The sequence below is a fragment of the Oncorhynchus clarkii genome, unplaced genomic scaffold, assembly GCF_045791955.1.
Source record: "Oncorhynchus clarkii lewisi isolate Uvic-CL-2024 unplaced genomic scaffold, UVic_Ocla_1.0 unplaced_contig_8934_pilon_pilon, whole genome shotgun sequence".
Taxonomy (NCBI): Eukaryota; Metazoa; Chordata; class Actinopteri; order Salmoniformes; family Salmonidae; genus Oncorhynchus; species Oncorhynchus clarkii.
The window spans coordinates 130,718-147,500 of NW_027261021.1; the positions used below are offsets into that span (position 1 = coordinate 130,718).

At 50.2% G+C, this 16,783-nt stretch overlaps 1 pseudogene; it reads right to left on the bottom strand.

The window, feature by feature from the left end:
* Positions 1–10,297: 10,297 nt before the first annotated feature.
* On the bottom strand, positions 10,298–16,607 carry LOC139403541 (uncharacterized; annotated as a pseudogene).
* Between the last annotated feature and the right edge of the window lie 176 nt (positions 16,608–16,783).

The window sequence follows — 16,783 nt, forward strand, 5'->3', positions numbered from 1 at the left end:
TCTATAATACATCTAATACATCTATAATACATCTATAATACATCTAATACATCTATAATACATCTAATACATCTATAATACATCTATAATACATCTATAATACATCTATAATACATCTGATACATCTATAATACATCTATAATACATCTATAATACATCTAATACATCTATAATACATCTATAATACATCTATAATACATCTGATACATCTATAATACATCTATAACACATCTATAATACATCTATAATACATCTATAACACATCTATAACACATCTATAATACATCTATAATACATCTATAACACATCTATAATACATCTATAATACATCTATAATACATCTATAATACATCTAATACATCTATAATACATCTATAATACATCTATAATACATCTATAATACATCTGTAATACATCTATAATACATCTATAACACATCTATAACACATCTATAATACATCTATAATACATCTATAATACATCTATAATACATCTATAATACATCTATAACACATCTATAACACATCTATAATACATCTATAATACATCTAATACATCTAATACATCTAATACATCTATAATACATCTAATACATCTATAATACATCTATAATACATCTATAATACATCTGATACATCTATAATACATCTATAACACATCTATAATACATCTATAATACATCTATAATACATCTAAAATACATCTATAATACATCTATAATATATCTATAATACATCTAATACATCTATAATTCATCTATAATACATCTATAATACATCTATAACACATCTATAATACATCTATAATACATCTATAATATGGCCCTTGACTGTCCCTCGTCTGTCTCGTGTGTGTCCCTCTGATTGGCAGCATAAGTAAGCTGTCATTTCCACTCCGCCGATAAAAAAATATATTCCTCCACACACACATAAACCCGCACCACACACTGACCCACACACGCACGCACACACACACATAAACCCTCACCACACACTGACCCACACACGCACGCACACATGCACGCGAACCACTACAGCGTCAAATTGATTGTGTATCTCCATCACTTCCAGGCCAACGGGTCCAGAGGAGGGAGCGGTTGTAATGGAGAGAGGAGCATTAACCTTAAACATGTTGGTTGACGGTCCGCGGCGTTGCTAACCGTGATATGTCATTACCCATAGACTTGACCTCTCCTGACCCCAACGTTGTCCTCGGCGGGTTCGCGGAGCGGTGCAGGCATACGGTGGTGGAGACGGGGTAGCGGCTCTCGAACAACTAAACGGAACGGCGGTCGCTGCAGCCGTGGGGCGACAGACGCCTGAATGATTTGATGAAAAGTAAAACTAATCATCTAGTCATCATGGAGATCAAACACACGGCGGGACCAATGATTAGGAAAAGCAATCTGATAAGCCTTGAAGAGACACCAGCCCAGATATAATCATTTACAGATTAAAAATACCCCTCCCTTCTCCTCCTCTCCTCCTCCCTGCTCCTCTTCCTCTCCTCCTCTCCTCTCCTCCTCCTCCTGCTCCTCCTCGTTCCCCTTCTCCTCCTCCTCTCCTCTCCTCCTCTCCTCCTCTCCTCTCCTCCTCCTCCAGCTCCTCCTCGTTCCCCTTCTCCTCCTCCTCCTCTCCTCTCGTCCTCCTCTCCTCTCCTCTCCTCTCCTCCTCCCTGCTCCTCCTCTCCTCCTCCCTGCTCCTCCTCCTCTCCTCCTCTCCTCTCCTCCTCCTCCTGCTCCTTCTCGTTCCCCTTCTCCTCCTCCTCTCCTCCTACTCCTGCTCCTCCTCGTTCTCCTTTCCTCTCCTCCTCCTGTTCCTGCTCATTCCCCTTCTCATCCTCCTCCTCTTCTCTCCTCTCCTCCTCTCCTCTTCTCCTCCTCTTCTCCTCTCCTCTCCTCCTTCTGCTCCTCCTCGTTCCCCTTCTCCTCCTTCTCCTCTCCTCATCTCTTCCCCTTCCTCCCATCCACTCTACCCACCTTACCCTCGCTCTGCAAAGTTCAAGCTAGAATGCAGAACAGTAATTGTATTTAGTTATTTCTCCAGTATGGTGTATCTTCAGTTGGAAGAAGATTGCAGTCTCTCTCCTCCTCCTCTCCTCCTCCTCCTCCCCTCCTCATCTCCTCCTCTCACCTCCTTTATTTGGAGGAGAATGGCAGTCTCTCTCCTATTCCTCCTGCTCCTCCTCCTCCTCTCATCACCTCCTCCTCCCCTCCTCATTTCCTCCTCTCCCCTCCTTTAGTTGGAGGAGGTTGGCAGTCTCTCTCCTCTTCCTCCTGCTCCTCCTACTCCCCTCCTCATCTCCGTCTCTCCCCTCCGTTAGTTGGAGGAGGTTGGCAGTCTCTCTCCACTTCCTCTTGCTCTTTCTCATCTTCTCCTTTCCCCTCCTTTAATTGGAGGAGGTTGGCAGTCTCTCTCCTCCTCCTCCTCCTCCTCCTCCTCTCCTCATCCTCTACCCTCCTTCAGTTGGAGGAGGTTGGCAGTCTCTCTCCTCTTCCTCCTGCTCCTCCTCCTCTTCCCCTCCTCATCTCCGCCCTCTCCCCTCCGTTAGTTGGAGGAGGTTGGCAGTCTCTCTCCTCCTCCTCATCTCCTCCTCTCCCCTCCTTTAGTTGGAGGAAGTTGTCAGTCTCTCTCCTCTTCCTTCTGCTCCTCCTCCTCCTCCTCTCCTCATCTCCTCCTCTCCCCTCCTTTAGTTGGAGGAGAATGACAGTCTCTCTCCTCTTCCTCCTGCTCCTCCTCCTCCTCCTCCTCTCCTCATCTCCTCCTCTCCCCTCCTTTAGTTGGAAGAGAATGACAGTCTCTCTCCTCTTCCTCCTGCTCCTCCTCCTCCTCCTCCCCTCCTCTACTCTACTCTACACCCCTCCTAGTTGGAAGAGAATGACAGTCTCTCTCCTCTTCCTCCTGCTCCTGCTCCTCCTCCTCCTCTCCTCCTCTACTCTACACCCCTCCTAGTTGGAAGAGAATGACAGTCTCTCCTACCTCTTCCCCCCAAAACAAAGCGGTGTTTCCAGCACGTTAGTCAAAGGGGGAAGACGACGTGACCTCGTCAAGACTCATTTCTACTATATTCCATTACTATCAAAAGACACAATATTCAAATTGTTCTTCTTCAATCCCCCCCCCCCCCCCCCCCTCTCCCTCTCTCTTACCCATGACAGAATTACCTGACAGTCATATAAAGCTTTTATATGATATCATTATATGTATTTTATATTATATCATTATATGTCTTTTATATTATATCATTATATAGTACAAAGTGCCCTCCTCTCAACAAAGGATGTCTATTTGCATTTCTGATATATCCGCGTGTTCTTTAATCTAGGATGGTAACGTCCTCGTGTTTCACTAGAACAATATGGTCTGTAATTACAACAGCCAGACAGACAGCCTGCCAGACAGAAAGCCAGCCAGCCAGGCAAACAGGACACTCAGTTAGATTGTCTTCCATTTGAAGCTGACACGTGAACTCATAGCGGAGGTCAAACCAATCTCTCTACTACAGTCTAGGTCTCCCTGCTGCCAATGATGAAATTACACTGCTGTTGAATGACAAAGTTCTGGAAACTACGGCAAGTAATCAGAGACAAATTAAAAGTAGTGAACCGAACGTTCACAACTGTCTGAAACCCCGTTGTCGGGACTCCCAGGAGTAACAGAATAAAACATTTTTTTTTTTTAAAAGATGATTTACGATAACCGTGAAGACACTCAAGACTAAAACAATTATCTACCGATGCCCAGAGCTACTTAAGCAAATAAAGAGAAAATAAATAGCTGCTTATGTAATGTTTGATACGCCGAGGAACCCTAACGTAATAACATGCTGCCGTTTCCACAGAGTGGACTGGAATGAAATTACCGGTCCCCAGATGTCTCCGTAATGAAACGGTGGAGGAACGGGAATACAGAGACGCCCCTTAAATGCAGTTTGTCATCACAAGGAACATATTCACATGCTGCTTCTAAACTTTTACCTCGGCGATCGATGCAGGGACAGGGAACTATAAAACAAATATTAGCATCCCATTCCATGACAGGAGATCGTGACTTTGTTGATTCTGTTAGGTCAGGACTGACAGGAACAAGGAAATACTAGATGAATAAAATGTTGTGAAAAGGATCAAGATGGAGTGAAACGTTTAAACAGTAAATAAAATAGTGTGTTAATAAATCTGATTTATTTTCCACTTGGGACTAAACTAAATAAAGATGCTACGTATTGGTTTCTATAATCGGTCACTAAATTGTAAAAAAAAAAAAAAAAAATCAAGGTAAAATCATCGCTGTTTTGTGTTTTGACACGAACCAACCACAGTCCTTCAGACGGGACAGAATAACAGAGAGTGTAGACATCCCAAATAGCAGCCTATATAACAGACAGTGAAGACATCCCTAAATAGCAGCCTATATAACAGACAGTGTAGACATCCCAAATAGCAGCCTATATAACAGACAGTGAAGACATCCCTAAATAGCAGCCTATATAACAGACAGTGTAGACATCCCAAATAGCAGCCTAGATAACAGACAGTGAAGACATCCCAAATAGCAGCCTAGATAACAGACAGTGTAGACATCCCAAATAGCAGCCTATATAACAGACAGTGAAGACATCCCTAAATAGCAGCCTATATAACAGACAGATGATACATCCCAATTAGCAGCCTATATAACAGACAGTGTAGACATCCCAAATAGCAGCCTATATAACAGACAGTGTTTACATCCCAAATAGCAGCCTATATAACAGACAGTGTAGACATCCCAAATAGCAGCCTATATAACAGACAGTGAAGACATCCCAAATAGCAGCCTATATAACAGACAGTGTAGACATCCCAAATAGCAGCCTATATAACAGACAGTGAAGACATACCAAATAGCAGCCTAGATAACAGACAGTGTAGACATCCCAAATAGCAGCCTATATAACAGACAGTGAAGACATCCCTAAATAGCAGCCTATATAACAGACAGATGATACATCCCAATTAGCAGCCTATATAACAGACAGTGTAGACATCCCAAATAGCAGCCTATATAACAGACAGTGTTTACATCCCAAATAGCAGCCTATATAACAGACAGTGTAGACATCCCAAATAGCAGCCTATATAACAGACAGTGAAGACATCCCAAATAGCAGCCTATATAACAGACAGTGTTTACATCCCAAATAGCAGCCTATATAACAGACAGTGTTTACATCCCAAATAGCAGCCTATATAGCAGACAGTGAAGACATCCCAAATAGCAGCCTATATAACAGACAGTGAAGACATTCCAAATAGCAGCCTATATAACAGACAGTGTTTACATCCCAAATAGCAGCCTATATAACAGACAGTGAAGACATCCCAAATAGCAGCCTATATAACAGACAGTGAATACATCCCAAATAGCCGTCTATATAACAGACCGTACTTACATCCCAAATAGCAGCCTATATAACAGACAGTGTAGACATCCCAAATAGCAGCCTATATAACAGACAGTGTAGACATCCCAAATAGCAGCCTATATAACAGACAGTGAATACATCCCAAATAGCAGCCTATATAACAGACAGTGTTTACATCCCAAATAGCAGCCTATATAACAGACAGTGTTTACATCCCAAATAGCAGCCTAAATAACAGACAGTGTTTACATCCCAAATAGCAGCCTATATAACAGACAGTGTAGACATCCCAAATAGCAGCCTATATAACAGACAGTGAAGACATCCCAAATAGCAGCCTATATAACAGACAGTGTTTACATCCCAAATAGCAGCCTATATAACAGACAGTGTTTACATCCCAAATAGCAGCCTATATAACAGACAGTGAAGACATCCCAAATAGCAGCCTATATAACAGACAGTGAAGACATCCCAAATAGCAGCCTATATAGCAGACAGTGAAGACATCCCAAATAGCAGCCTATATAACAGACAGTGTAGACATCCCAAATAGCAGCCTATATAACAGACAGTGTTTACATCCCAAATAGCAGCCTATATAGCAGACAGTGAAGACATCCCAAATAGCAGCCTATATAACAGACAGTGAAGACATTCCAAATAGCAGCCTATATAACAGACAGTGTTTACATCCCAAATAGCAGCCTATATAACAGACAGTGAAGACATCCCAAATAGCAGCCTATATAACAGACAGTGAATACATCCCAAATAGCCGTCTATATAACAGACCGTACTTACATCCCAAATAGCAGCCTATATAACAGACAGTGTAGACATCCCAAATAGCAGCCTATATAACAGACAGTGTAGACATCCCAAATAGCAGCCTATATAACAGACAGTGAATACATCCCAAATAGCAGCCTATATAACAGACAGTGTTTACATCCTAAATAGCAGCCTATATAACAGACAGTGTTTACATCCCAAATAGCAGCCTAAATAACAGACAGTGAAGACATCCCAAATAGCAGCCTATATAACAGACAGTGAATACATCCCAAATAGCAGCCTATATAACAGACAGTGTAGACATCCCAAATAGCAGCCTATATAACAGACAGTGAAGACATCCCAATAAGCAATCTATATAACAGACAGTGTTTACATCCCAAATAGCAGCCTATATAACAGACAGTGAAGACATCCCAAATAGCAGCCTATATAACAGACAGTGAAGACATCCCAAATAGCAGCCTATATAACAGACAGTGTTTACATTCCAAATAGCAGCCTATATAACAGACAGTGAAGACATCCCAAATAGCAGCCTAGATAACAGACAGTGTAGACATCCCAAATAGCAGCCTATATAACAGACAGTGTTTACATCCCAAATAGCAGCCTATATAACAGACAGTGTAGACATCCCAAATAGCAGCCTATATAACAGACAGTGTTTTCATCCCGAATAGCAGCCTATATAACAGACAGTGAAGACATCCCAAATAGCAGCCTATATAACAGACAGTGTTTACATCCCAAATAGCAGCCTATATAACAGACAGTGTAGACGTCCCAAATAGCAGCCTATATAACAGACAGTGAAGACATCCCAATAAGCAATCTATATAACAGACAGTGTTTACATCCCAAATAGCAGCCTATATAACAGACAGTGAAGACATCCCAAATAGCAGCCTATATAACAGACAGTGAAGACATCCCAAATAGCAGCCTATATAACAGACAGTGTTTACATCCCAAATAGCAGCCTATATAACAGACAGTGTAGACATCCCAAATAGCAGCCTATATAACAGACAGTGTAGACATCCCAAATAGCAGCCTGATTAACAGACAGTTTAGACATCCCAAATAGCAGCCTATATAACAGACAGTGAAGACATTCCAAATAGCAGCCTATATAACAGACAGTGTTTACATCCCAAATAGCAGCCTATATAACAGACAGTGTAGACATCCCAAATAGCAGCCTATATAACAGACAGTGTAGACATCCCAAATAGCAGCCTGATTAACAGACAGTGTAGACATCCCAAATAGCAGCCTATATAACAGACAGTGAAGACATCCCAAATAGCAGCCTATATAGCAGACAGTGTAGACATCCCAAATAGCAGCCTATATAACAGACAGTGAAGACATCCCAATAAGCAATCTATATAACAGACAGTGTTTACATCCCAAATAGCAGCCTATATAACAGACAGTGAAGACATCCCAAATAGCAGCCTATATAACAGACAGTGAAGACATCCCAAATAGCAGCCTATATAACAGACAGTGTTTACATCCCAAATAGCAGCCTATATAACAGACAGTGAAGACATCCCAAATAGCAGCCTAGATAACAGACAGTGTAGACATCCCAAATAGCAGCCTATATAACAGACAGTGTTTACATCCCAAATAGCAGCCTATATAACAGACAGTGTAGACATCCCAATTAGCAGCCTATATAACAGACAGTGTTTTCATCCCGAATATCAGCCTATATAACAGACAGTGAAGACATCCCAAATAGCAGCCTGATTAACAGACAGTGTAGACATCCCAAATAGCAGCCTATATAACAGACAGTGAAGACATCCCAATAAGCAATCTATATAACAGACAGTGTTTACATCCCAAATAGCAGCCTATATAACAGACAGTGAAGACATCCCAAATAGCAGCCTATATAACAGACAGTGAAGACATCCCAAATAGCAGCCTATATAACAGACAGTGTTTACATCCCAAATAGCAGCCTATATAACAGACAGTGAAGACATCCCAAATAGCAGCCTAGATAACAGACAGTGTAGACATCCCAAATAGCAGCCTATATAACAGACAGTGTTTACATCCCAAATAGCAGCCTATATAACAGACAGTGAAGACATCCCAAATAGCAGCCTAGATAACAGACAGTGTAGACATCCCAAATAGCAGCCTATATAACAGACAGTGTTTACATCCCAAATAGCAGCCTATATAACAGACAGTGTAGACATCCCAATTAGCAGCCTATATAACAGACAGTGTTTTCATCCCGAATATCAGCCTATATAACAGACAGTGAAGACATCCCAAATAGCAGCCTGATTAACAGACAGTGTAGACATCCCAAATAGCAGCCTATATAACAGACAGTGAAGACATCCCAAATAGCAGCCTATATAGCAGACAGTGTAGACATCCCAAATAGCAGCCTATATAACAGACAGTGAAGACATCCCAAATAGCAGCCTTTTCTCTACATTTGAAGTAGTGCACTATATAGGGAATATGGTGTCTTTTGGGCCGCAGCCTATCAATTCAACACATTGGTTCCTCTACTGACAGACCAGACACCACCAGACACCATGATGGTGAGGTCTAGATCATTGGTTCCTCTACTGACAGACCAGACACCACCAGACTCCATGATGGTGAGGTCTAGATCATTGGTTCCTCTACTGACAGACCAGACACCACCAGACTCCATGATGGTGAGGTCTAGATCATTGGTTCCTCTACTGACAGAGCAAACTCCACCAGACTCCATGATGGTGAGGTCTAGATCATTGGTTCCTCTACTGACAGACCAGACACCACCAGACTCCATGATGGTGAGGTCCAGATCATTGGGCCCTCTACTGACAGACCAGACACCACCAGACTCCATGATGGTGAGGTCCAGATCATTGGGCCCTCTACTGACAGACCAGACACCAACAGACTCCATGATGGTGAGGTCCAGATCATTGGTTCCTCTACTGACAGACCAGACACCACCAGACTCCATGATGGTGAGGTCCAGATCATTGGTTCCTCTACTGACAGACCAGACACCACCAGACTCCATGATGGTGAGGTCCAGATCATTGGTTCCTCTACTGACAGACCAGACACAGCAGCACCAGACTCCCTGGGATCCTCTACTGACAGACCAGACACAGCACCACCAGACTCTATGGGATCCTCTACTGACAGACCAGACACAGCACCACCAGACTCTATGGGATCCTCTACAGACAGACCAGGCACAGCACCACCAGACTCTATGGGATCCTCTACTGACAGACCAGACACAGCACCACCAGACTCTATGGGATCCTCTACTGACAGACCAGACACAGCACCACCAGACTCTATGGGATCCTCTACTGACAGACCAGACACAGCACCACCAGACTCTATGGGATCCTCTACAGACAGACCAGGCACAGCACCACCAGACTCTATGGGATCCTCTACTGACAGACCAGACACAGCAGCACCAGACTCTATGGGATCCTCTACTGACAGACCAGACACAGCAGCACCAGACTCCCTGATGCTGAGGTCCAGATGGACTATGTGAAATCCCACTGGGCAGAGAGAGACATGAAATACACCACAGCCACAATGGACTCTATAAAGACAGGTCCCTAGGGCTGGGGTATGACTCACCAGTCACACACACACACACACACACACACCCACACACTCTCACACACTCTCACACACACACACACACACACACACACACACACACACACACACACACACACACACACACACAAACACACACAAACACACTCACTGGCTGGCATCACATTACCACTCCAACTCACATAGAGGAGCACAGAAGACCAGCCCAGGATAATACGTATGATATTATTGTAATAAATAAAGAGCAGTATTTTAATTCATACTGTTTCACTGTATTTTTTGTTTTCCTTCCCTCGTTCAACCTTTAACCTCCCGTCCATGTTCCTATGATATAGTTATGGGCCCTCTCTATATTCAGTGCAGACTCATCTAATCCTGCCGTGTCTAATGCTATTGTCACCCACAACACTGGTTTACAGGGTCATTACCGGGTTAGAGCGATGCACTGGGTAATCTGTGAATAATGTCACAGGGTGTTGGGGGGGAGGGGGGGGGGGTGGTTGGAGATGGGGAGGGTGGGGGTGTGATGTTGACTGGCTGCTGCTATGGCGTGGGTGATGATGGGGGAGGGTGGGGTGGCTGGCGTGTTAGGAGTTTGGGAGAGCAGGGTTCTGGGGATGGGTGGGGTTGTGGAGAGCACGGGTAGGGTTCTGGGAATGGGTGGGGTTGTGGAGAGCACGGGTAGGGTTCTGGGGATGGGTGGGGTTGAGGAGAGCACAGGTAGGGTTCTGGGGTTGGGTGGGGTTGTGGAGTGCACGGGTAGGGTTCTGGGAATGGGTGGGGTTGAGGAGAGCACAGGTAGAATTCTGGGGATGGGTGGGGTTGAGGAGAGCACGGGTAGGGTTCTGGGGATGGGTGGGGTTGAGGAGAGCACGGGTAGAATTCTGGGGATGGGTGGGGTGGTGGGGTTGTGGAGTGTAGGGGTGGGGGTAGAGTTGGGGGATGGAGCTATTGATGGTAGAGATGGTGGACTGCTGGTAGAGGTGAGGTTAGAGTTGGGATGGTAACAGTGGGTAGTGGTGGAGGAGGGTGAGGAGGGACAGTAGTGACTGCTGGTAGAGGTGAGGTTAGAGTTGGCATGGTAACAGTGGGTAGTGGTGGAAGAGGGTGGAGAGGGGCGGTAGTGACTGCTGGTAGAGATTAGAGTTGGCATGGTAACAGTGGTTAGTGGTGGAGGAGGGTGAGGAGGGACGGTAGTGACTGCTGGTAGAGGTTAGAGTTGGCATGGTAACAGTGGGTAGTGGTGGAGGAGGGTGGAGAGGAACGGTAGTGACTGCTGGTAGAGGTGAGGTTAGAGTTGGCATGGTAACAGTGGGTAGTGGTGGAGGCGGGTGGAGAGGGGCGGTAGTGACTGCTGGTAGAGATTAGAGTTGGCATGGTAACAGTGGGTAGTGGTGGAGGAGGGTGAGGAGGGACGGAAGTGACTGCTGGTAGAGGTGAGGTTAGAGTTGGCATGGTAACAGTGGGTAGTGGTGTAGGAGGGTGAGGAGGGATGGTAGTGACTGCTGGTAGAGGTGAGGTTAGAGTTGGCATGGTAACAGTGGGTAGTGGTGGAGGAGGGTGAGGAGGGACAGTAGTGACTGCTGGTAGAGGTTAGAGTTGGCATGGTAACAGTGGGTAGTGGTGGAGGAGGGTGGAGAGGGACGGTAGTGACTGCTGGTAGAGGTTAGAGTTGGCATGGTAACAGTGGGTAGTGGTGGAGGGGGGTGAGGAGGGATGCTAGTGACTGCTGGTAGAGGTGAGGTTAGAGTTGGCATGGTAACAGTGGGTAGTGGTGGAGGAGGGTGAGGAGGGACAGTAGTGACTGCTGGTAGAGGTGAGGTTAGAGTTGGCATGGTAACAGTGGGTTGTGGTGGAGGAGGGTGAGGAGGGACAGTAGTGACTGCTGGTAGAGGTGAGGTTAGAGTTGGCATGGTAACAGTGGGTAGTGCTGGAGGAGGGTGAGGAGGGACAGTAGTGACTGCTGGTAGAGGTGAGGTTAGAGTTGGCATGGTAACAGTGGGTAGTGGTGGAGGAGGGTGAGGAGGGACGGTACTGACTGCTGGTAGAGGTGAGGTTAGAGTTTGCATGGTAACATTGGGTAGCGGTGGAGGAGGGTGGATAGGGACGGTAGTGACTGCTGGTAGAGGTTAGAGTTGGGATGGTAACAGCGGGTAGTGGTGTAGGAGGGTGAGGAGGGACAGTAGTGACTGCTGGTAGAGGTGAGGTTAGAGTTGGCATGGTAACCGTGGGTAGTGGTGGAGGAGGGTGAGGAGGGACAGTAGTGACTGCTGGTAGAGGTGAGGTTAGAGTTGGGATGGTAACAGCGGGTAGTGGTGGAGGAGGGTGAGGAGGGACGGTAGTGACTGCTGGTAGAGGTGAGGTTAGAGTTGGCATGGTAACAGTGGGTAGTGGTGGAGGAGGGTGGAGAGGGACAGTAGTGACTGCTGGTAGAGGTGAGGTGAGGTTAGAGTTGGCATGGTAACAGTGGGTAGTGGTGTAGGAGGGTGAGGAGGGATGGTAGTGACTGCTGGTAGAGGTGAGGTTAGAGTTGGCATGGTAACAGTGGGTAGTGGTGGAGGAGGGTGAGGAGGGACGGTAGTGACTGCTGGTAGAGGTTAGAGTTGGCATGGTAACAGTGGGTAGTGGTGGAGGAGGGTGGAGAGGGACGGTAGTGACTGCTGGTAGAGGTGAGGTTAAAGTTGGCATGGTAACAGTGGGTAGTGGTGGAGGAGGGTGAGGAGGGACGGTAGTGACTGCTGGTAGAAGTGAGGTTAGAGTTGGGATGGTAACAGTGGGTAGTGGTGGAGGAGGGTGAGGAGGGACGGTAGTGACTGCTGGCAGCTCATCTATATTTCATCCTCCACTCAGACAAATGAAACAGGAACTACCGGAACAAGCAGACCTCGTGACACTTCAAAGAGATGCCCTGTGGGTGGGTTCCTCTTGAAGCTGGGGCTGCAGAGGGGCGGAGGGGTGCTGGAGGTACGACCCCTGAAACACTCCCAGCTGGGGGTTCTCCGTCCCCGGCGAGGGGCTCATTAACCCTTAAACAGGAATGGCGACGGGTGAGGGGGCCAGGGGGAGAGGGGCGAGGGGTGCTTAGTACAGGTCCTAATTACTGTACCGCCTGCCTGCCTGCATCCAACATCGCTGCTACGCAGGGGAGGAGGGGAGGAGGGGGGAGGGGAGGAACGGAGGAGGGGAGGGGAGGGGAGTGGAGGGGAGGGGAGGGGAGGGGGGGGGGAGAGGAGGAGGAGTCTAGGGAAAAGAGGAGGGGGAGCCACCGGGGTGTTTTGATCATGTGCTTTAATTGAAAAAACAGGTTAAACCTCTTTGCCATAATTAGCTCAAGAGATCCGCCCTAGTATGCCCCTCAATCCCCCTCCATCACCCCCCCCCCCCCCCCCCATCACCCCTCCATCACCCCCCCCCCCCCCCCCCCCCCCCCCCCCCCCCCTTACACACTTCTGTGAGATTCTAGAACCCTTATGATGGGGGTCTACGAGAAGGAAGGATAAAGAGTAAAGAGGGAACAAGGGGGAGGAGAGAAGAGGGAGAGGGCAGAAGGAAGGATAAAGAGTAAAGAGGGAACAAGGGGGAGGAGAGAAGAGGGAGAGGGCAGAAGGAAGGATTAAGAGGAAAGAGGGAACAAGGGGGAGGAGAGAAGAGGGAGAGGGCAGAAGAAAGGATTAAGAGGAGAGAGGAAACAAGGGGGAGGAGAGAAGAGGGAGAGGGCAGAAGGAAGGATTAAGAGGAAAGAGGGAACAAGGGGGAGGAGAGAAGAGGGAGAGGGCAGAAGGAAGGATTAAGAGGAAAGAGGGAACAAGGGGGAGGAGAGAAGAGGGAGAGGGCAGAAGGAAGGATTAAGAGGAAAGAGGGAACAAGGGGGAGGAGAGAAGAGGGAGAGGGCAGAAGGAAGGATTAAGAGGAAAGAGGGAACAAGGGGGAGGAGAGAAGAGGGAGAGGGCAGAAGGAAGGATTAAGAGGAAAGAGGGAACAAGGGGGAGGAGAGAAGAGGGAGAGGGCAGAAGGAAGGATTAAGAGGAGAGAGGAAAGGGGAACGTGAGAAGAGAGGACTGGACAGGAACAGGAAATAATAATCCTAAATGAGGTAACCTGGTAAATTGAAAGGGGTTTGGTTTGCTCGATCTCTAATGATGTTAGTTAATGTCTTTACAAATTAATTGAGTTAATTAGGCACGCCCAGCGGAGTCCCTGTCAGCTGATTAACAGAATGAAACAAATAGGGTTGATGGGCTGGGCTGAACTGGGCTGGGTGGGGCTGGGTGGGGCTGGGCTGGGCTGGGTTGGACTGGGCTGGGTGGGGCTGGGCTGGGCTGGGTCGGGCTGGGCTGGGTTGGACTGGTCTGGGGTGGGTGGGGCTGGGCTGGGTGGGGCTGGCCTGGGCTGGATTGGGTGGGGCTGGGCTGGGCTGGGCTGGGCTGGGTGGGGCTGAACTGGGTGGGGCTGGGCTGGGCTGGGCTGGGTGGGGCTGGGCTGGGCTGGGTTGGACTGGGCTGCGCTGTGTGGGGCTGGGCTGGGTTGGACTGGGCTGGGTGGGGCTGGGCTGGGTTGGACTGGGCTGGGTTGGCCTGGGTTGGCCTGGGCTGGGCTGGGCTGGATGGGGCTGGGCTGGGTGGGGCTGGGTGATGCTGGGCTGGGTGGGACTGGGCTGGGTGGGGCTGGGCTGGGCTGGGTGGGGCTGGCTGGGGCTGGGCTGGGTGGGGCAGGGCTGGGCTGGGTGGGGCTGGGTTGGACTGGTCTGGGTGTGGCTGGGTGGGGCTGGGTGGGGCTGAACTGGGTAGGGCTGGGCAGGTTGGGGCTGAACTGGGTGGGGCTGGGTTGGACTGGGTTGGGTGGGGCTGGGTGGGGGTGGGGCTGGGTTGGGTGGGGTTGGGTTGGACTGGTCTGGAGATGGATGGGCTGGGTGGGGCTGAACTGGGTGGGGCTGGGCTGGGTTGGACTGGGCTGGGCTGGGTGGGGCTGGGCTGTGTTGGACTGGGCTGGGTGGGGCTGGGCTGGGCTGGGCTGGGTGGGGCTGGGCTGGGCTGGGTTGGACTGGTCTGGGGTGGGTGGGGCTGGGCTGGGTGGGGCTGGCCTGGGCTGGGTTGGGTGGGGCTGGGCTGGGCTGGGTGGGGCTGGGCTGGGCTGGGTGGGGCTGAACTGGGTGGGGCTGGGCTGGGCTGGGCTGGGTGGGGTTGGGCTGGGTTGGACCGGGCTGGGCTGTGTGGGGCTGGGCTGGGTTGGACTGGGCTGGGTGGGGCTGGGCTGGGTTGGACTGGGCTGGGTTGGCCTGGGCTGGGCTGGGCTGGGTGGGGCTGGGTGGGGCTGGGTGGTGCTGGGCTTTGTGGGACTGGGCTGGGTGGGGCTAGGCTGGGCTGGGGGGGCCTGGATGGGGCTGGGCTGGGTGGGGCAGGGCTGGGCTGGGTGGGGCTGGGTTGGACTGGTCTGGGTGTGGCTGGGTGGGGCTGGGTGGGGCTGAACTGGGTAGGGCTGGGCAGGTTAGGGCTGAACTGGGTGGGGCTGGGTTGGACTGGGCTGGGTGGGGCTGTGTGGGGGTGGGGCTGGGTTGGGTGGGGCTTGGTTGGACTGGTCTGGAGATGGGCTGGGTGGGGCTGAACTAGGTGGGGCTGGGCTGGGTTGGACTGGGCTGGGCTGGGTGGGGCTGGGCTGGGTTGGACTGGGCTGGGTGGGGCTGGACTGGGCTGGGTTGGCCTGGGCTGGGCTGGGTTGGACTGGGCTGGGTGGGGCTGGGCTGGTTGGGGCTGGGTGGGGATGGGCTGGGTGGGGCTGAACTGGGTGGTGCTGGGCAGGGAGGGGCTGAACTGGGTTGGGCTGGGTTGGACTGGGCTGGGTGGGGCTGGCTGGACTGGGCTGGGTGGGGTTGGGCTGGGTTGGACTGGTCTGGGTGGGGCTGGGTGGTGCTGGGCTGGGTGGGACTGGGCTGGGTGGGGCTGGGCTGGGTGGGGCTGGCTGGGGCTGGGTTGGGTGGGGCTGGGTGGGGCTGGGCTAGGCTGGGTGGGGCTGGGCTGGATTGGCTTTGAAGTGTTGGGACTAGCTCAATGGCCAAGATCATTCAGTAGATGGTTTATGGCTTGGGGCTGGGCTGGACTGGGCTGGGTGGGGCTGAACTGGGTGGGGCTGGGCTGGACTGGGCTGGGTGGGGCTGGGCTGGTTGGGGCTGGGTGGGGATGGGCAGGGTGGGGCTGAACTGGGTGGTGCTCGGCAGGGAGGGGCTGAACTGGGTTGGGCTGGCTGGACTGGGCTGGGTGGGGTTGGGCTGGGTTGGACTGGTCTGGGTGGGGCTGGGTGGTGCTGGGCTGGGTGGGACTGGGCTGGGTGGGGCTGGGCTGGGTGGGGCTGGCTGGGGCTGGGTTGGGTGGGGCTGGGTGGGGCTGGGCTAGGCTGGGTGGGGCTGGATTGGCTTTGAAGTGTTGGGACTAGCTCAATGGCCAAGATCATTCAGTAGATGGTTTATGGCTTGGGGCTGGGCTAGACTGGGCTGGGTGGGGCTGAACTGGGTGGGGCTGGGCTGGACTGGGCTGGGCTGGGTGGGGCTGAACTAAGGTTGGGCTGGGCTGGGCTGGGCTGGGCTGGTCTGGGGCTGGGGCTGGGGCTGGGTGGGGCTGGGCTGGGCTGGGTTGGGTGGGGTGGGGCTGAGCTGGGCTGGGTGGGGCTGGGCTGGGCTGGGCTGGGTTGGGTTGGGTTGGGCTGAGCTGGGCTGGGCTGGGCTGGGCTGGGCTGGGGCTGGATGGGCTTTGAAGTGTTGGGACTAGCTCAATGGCGAAGATCATTCAGTAGATGGTTTATGGCTTGGGTTAGGGTTGGGGCTTGGGTTAGGGTTGGGGCTTGGGTTAGGGTTGGGGCTTTGGTTAGGGTTAGAGTTAGGGTTAGAGCTTGGGTTATTGTTTGGGTTAGAGTTAGGGCTTGGTTTAGGGTTAGGGATTGGGTTAGGGATTGGGTTAGGGCT